This window comes from Alligator sinensis, unplaced genomic scaffold, assembly GCF_000455745.1.
Source record: "Alligator sinensis unplaced genomic scaffold, ASM45574v1 scaffold495_1, whole genome shotgun sequence".
Classification (NCBI taxonomy): Eukaryota; Metazoa; Chordata; order Crocodylia; family Alligatoridae; genus Alligator; species Alligator sinensis.
In genome coordinates, this window is record NW_005842931.1 from 380,311 (window position 1) to 385,348 (window position 5,038).

Here is a 5,038-nt window from a genome sequence, read left to right on the forward strand (position 1 = left end):
CCGCCCGCCGGGGGCCGGTGCATAGGCCGGGCGGCTCCAGGGAGCCTGCGGCGCCTTCGCTCCTGGGACAGGGACAGCGGCGCCCCTGCGGTGTGCGGGGCCGTGGGCGTGGGGGAGGCTGCTGTGAGCACCCCTGGTTGTGGCGCCGCGCAGGAAGGGCTCCCTGATCGTGCTGAGCCTCGGTGCAGTTCTCTTCTAGACGCTGCTTTCAGCCGAGTGCCTTATTCCCATCTCGTGGGCCCCTGGAGTCCAGTGGTTTGTGCGTGGGGTTGTGGTCTCGGCGGCACTGCAATCTCGTCATTTCATTTCTCTGGCGACTATCACGGTGACCTTAAACTGGCCTCCGAAGCAGCCCGGAGGCCAGTGGAGGAGCTAGAGTACAAGCTCAATGTGTTTGTTCCCTGTGACTTAAACTCAGGAGAAGGCCGACAGCTGTTGTGGGCACTGGTTGAGGCCTTAGCATAGTTTTTGCAATTGGGCTCCGAGATAGTGAATTAGAGTCATACCATCTAGAGATTGCAGGTACACGGACTGCTGTGACCCTGTCCTCACCCAGGACAGAGCAGAGCTTCTTACCAGGTAGGGGAAGACTTCTAGTCACCAGTGCCACCTGGTCTTCCAACTTCATGAAAAGCAAAATTCTTTAAAAATAACGACTTGAATGAGGTGCAGCAGCTCTTTGAAACCTCAGCAGTGATGCTTTCGTGGAAGTGCTGTGAACTAGTGAGTATCTGCAGGTTGCAGTGATGGTACTCCATGAACTTATGCTGGTTTAGTAATACAGACCCTCCAAGGACCTGATCTTTATCCTCTGCTAAATCGTCCAGGGAGACTTTCTTGGGTCAGCACTGTAATATCAGGTTAATTTGAAGCAGTGTTTGCAGGTTGATTAAGAACATGTTCAGAGCTAACTATGTAGCTATTTGTGTGGTTTTGTTTTGACAAGGTAGATTTTGTTTGTGTGGATAATTAGTTTTACCACTACCACTGTGAGTAAACAGCTTATGGTGTTAAACACATGCTTGTTTTACAATATTTCTCTCTCAAAGCAGTATAATATTTTCTGTAACATGCACCTAGTCCGTAGGTTATATATGCATGTTGACTGTATTTATGCAGCTTTTAAAACAGGTAAATGACTGGGTTATTTTGTTTTAATGAAAATAGTTAAGAAAAGTAACAACTGACAAGATGACCATGTTCCTAGTACCTTGTCCAATGGTGATGAAGCAAGGGGTTTGTTAACATCTGTCCTGGATGGACTTAAGGTTTTTATGGTTTTGGGGTATCTTTTTGAAGAAGCTGAATTCCTGGTCTTTCTGCATCCTTGAGAGCATGTTAAACCCTCTGTGGAGGTGCCATTGGCAGTGGAAATCAGTGCAACTTTGAGAGAGTTGATAGTTTCTTTTGTATTTGGGTCCATTTTTTTGAAGAATTCTATTCCTGGTGTCATGAAAATGCAGTTTGGGCTTTTACCACTTTCTTTGTAGGTCTGCAAGTTGGCTTGTAGTTGTATTTTCCCCCCTTTTGTTGTTAACATTTTCATCATTCTTTTCTAGGCTGTGCGATGACAGGGGAAGTTGTAGCAAGAACAGGTTAAAAACTTCCCCTTCCTAGCTCTTCTTGTCTAGGAAGCCACATAATTCTCAGTGGGTGGCATGAACATTGAATACTTCCCTCCTTCCACACCTTTGAAAGATTTAAAGTTGTTATAGAACTGTAGGTGCCACAGCTTTCCTTAGCAAAGCTTTGTGTAGGAAAAGTTAAAGACTATCCTAAATGAAGTGAAGAGGTAAGGTTAAACTAAAGCAAATAATATAATGGTGACCCTTAAGTTAAGCTTATGAGCATGCATCCTGGTTTTCTCTGTTTAAAAATTGCAAGTTCTCTTATTAACCCCCCAAAAGTCTCTGATTAAAAATGCCAAAAATTTCATTTTTTGCAATTAAAATGAAACACCACTATTTTTATTGGTATCAGTTGAACATAAATTTGCAAATATATCAGTAAAACATTAAAGCAATTTGGAAGTACTAGTGCCTCAGTCATTACAATAAAACAAATTCTAAATACCTATATATTTTGTCATTTGATTTTGGGGTTTTTTTTAATCCTAGAAAATCAGAGCTCCCTCTGCCCCCTCAGTCACCAGGACATGGGTCCAGGTGCAGCTGTCCCACTCCACTGCTTTGTGGTGTTGAGCAACCCTGATATGCCGGTACCCTGCCAATGCCCCTCAACCCCAACCTGCAGCCCCCTGGGTCTGCTGCTGCCCCTCATGCCTGACTTGCAGACCCCCTGCCCCTCCAGCCTTTCTGGAGGGGGCCCCCAGCTGTCCACATGCTGCCTGGCCCCATGTAGATCCACAGGATGGTTGTCTGTGGAGACACGGTGGGGATGGTCTCCAGCATGAGGTGCATGCAACGCACCTCGTGGAACCACAGGCAGCACCTGGGACACCACACACTGACCTTCACCACTGGCTAGGGCTGGGGACAGGCCTGCAATGTGGTGGGGAGGACCAGCCCCGTGCTACACAGCAGCAGTGTGAAGTGGAGCGTGGCCCTCGCCCAGCCATGCTGTGGGCACTGAGGGGCTCCATAGCCCGTCCCACCTGGGCCAGAGTGCGGTGGCTGCAGTGGCTCTGACTCGCATGGGCGGTGGTGGAACAAGTCCAATCCTGTTGTGGGCTGGAGGGAGGAGGGGAACACCTGTGGCACCCTCTGCCCTGGGCTGGGGCTCCCACACTCTGCCAAGCAGCCTGTCCACAGCCTGCCCCCTCTGCAGCATCTTTGGGTTGCCTTGCCCCTGCCTCTGCCCCTGAGAGCACGGGGATTGGCCCGTGGCACCACTGGCCTAGCCACACAGCTTCACACTGGCCCCAGAGGTCTCCCCCTTCACCTGCTGGAGGGGCAGGTGCCTCTGGGTGGGCCTGGCTGGCAACAGTGTGGAGCTTTCACAGGTGGCACTGAGCACTGCCTCAGACCCCTGCCCTGCCTTCCCCCAGCGCCAGCAGGCCACCTCCCCTCCCTCTGCCCCCAACAGTCTACATGCTCTGGCCCTCCAACTCCTGCCCCCCATAGACATACCTGCATGCAGCTATTGGGGCTGTTCCCACCACCCTGTCTGGCTGTATGCAGCCACATGCGTGTGCACACGTATGCAATGCCACCTGCTTCCAATCACCCTTCTGCTCCCTACAGCCCCAAGCAGCTCCTTAAAGGTTGGAAAGCTGCCAGCTTGCAAGGGGAAACCTGAAGTTTCCTGTGATTTTTCTCTGTTAAAGAGGAAAATCTGTGGTTTTCCACAGCAAACGGAGCCCCACTGAGGACGGATATGATTGCAGAACAGGGAAACTTGGATCCATGGTTATGAGACAGCTAGCTTCTCTTATAGGCCTTTTATAAGCACATCGTTCTTCTGGACAGATGTGAGATGTTGTGAGACAACATCTCATGTTTAGTCTTTTCCCAAAGGAGATGTTAGTATCATCAATCAGATAAGGAGTTTGTTCTAGGTTCTTGAATAAATGTGCGTCTTGTACCCTTTAAAAATTAAACTCTTGTCCACTTCTAATCTAAACTTCTCAACATGTGCTCCAAGCCTGTTTAATGAACTTTCACACAAGGAGGGCTGACACATGGGATTATTTTTCACCGAGTTGGAATACGAGAGCGTTAATTTTTTACAAGCTGACTTCCCTTAATCAGGCACATTTCAGTAAGATGGTCAGCAAATGTTGCTGTCTCTGCTCCGTTTAATCTCAGATTTTAAGCGTTTAACCTCTGCATACTAAGAGAGCCTTCAAAATAGAAATGTAAATCAGTTATTAGATTTGGACTGGAAGTTTGGTGATTTCTCATCTGCTGCTGCTTGCTGCCTCCCTCTGCCCCTGCTCCCAGTTTTAGGGTGCACTTGCCAGCAAGGTAGCAAATATGTTGATGTGGTTTCTTGGCCTCGGTCCTGATCTTAAAGGACCTCAGCTCTTTCATGAAAGCTACTCAGCAGCCCTAAAAGGTAAATATTGCCACTTAGCACTGACCTAATTTGTCTTTGGCTGATCATCTGAAGGTGAAAGGCTTGCAACCTCATTACCAGTTTCCTTTCCCTTTGCCCTTTCTTAAGCAAGTTATTTCTTTATTTCCAGTCTGGTTATAGGAAGCACAAGAATAATTAAAGGATTAATTAGACACAAGGATGGAAATTGGAAACAAATGAGCTGTGTTACATGTTTTTTTTCCTTAAGTTAAATTAACCTCTGTAGTATAAATGCTACAGGTGTACACTGGCTGTCAGGTTAGAAAACTGCCTGTTTCAGCAGTTCCCTATGATGAAGATTTCTAGCAAACATTTGCAACTTACTGTGATTTGTAGTATAGGATCAGAATACAGTTTACCAGTAAAGAACACTCTGTTTTCCATTTCTCTGAGCCTATTGTATGTGCAAATAAAGACAGTTCTCTGGCCTTGTAAGCTTGGCTGGGTACCTATAGGAAAATTCCCTCTGAAAAGGGAGCTTATGAATGGTTGCTGTGGGGGAAAGAGGTCTTCTCTAATATAATTGGGAAATCTGTGAGTATGGTGCACCTGTCAAGCTTGGGCCGTTGACCTTCTCTATAAGAACTATCAAACTTCCATTGTAGAGTGCCATAATCTAGGATAGTGTCTGATTATGTGGGGAAATAGAGCAGCTCAGTTTTGTATGCTTATGTATCTGGGGCGGGGTAGCGGGATCCAAATAAAAGGAAGTGAAACTGATGCTTACGTGAATTATGTTGGGCTGCTGAATTTCCTATTTTTAAATTAATCTTTAATGTGATGTTGATCTTTAATGAAAATCCAGTATGGTGCAACAATAATTATTTAGTCTGATAATCCCTTTCAGTAAATAGTAAATTACAGTGGTTGTTTACTATCTGAGACAGGCTGGTGGCAGGTTTTGGATTTGATCAGGGCAGTTGCCATTCATACTAATACAGCTTGTCTTCTGGCTTCCATGCTCCGTTTTGTATGCAAAATCGGTTTAGCAGGGTTATGA

At 46.6% G+C, this 5,038-nt stretch overlaps 1 protein-coding gene across 1 annotated transcript in view; it reads left to right on the forward strand.

Moving 5' to 3' along the window:
• The first annotated feature begins 700 nt into the window (after positions 1-700).
• LOC102381682 (H(+)/Cl(-) exchange transporter 5) overlaps positions 701-5,038 on the forward strand; it is an 87,365-nt gene continuing 83,027 nt past the window's right edge. The window contains exon 1 of the mRNA XM_006036218.3: positions 701-723. The gene's annotated coding sequence lies outside the window, so the exon portion shown is untranslated. The remainder of the gene's footprint in view (positions 724-5,038) is intronic.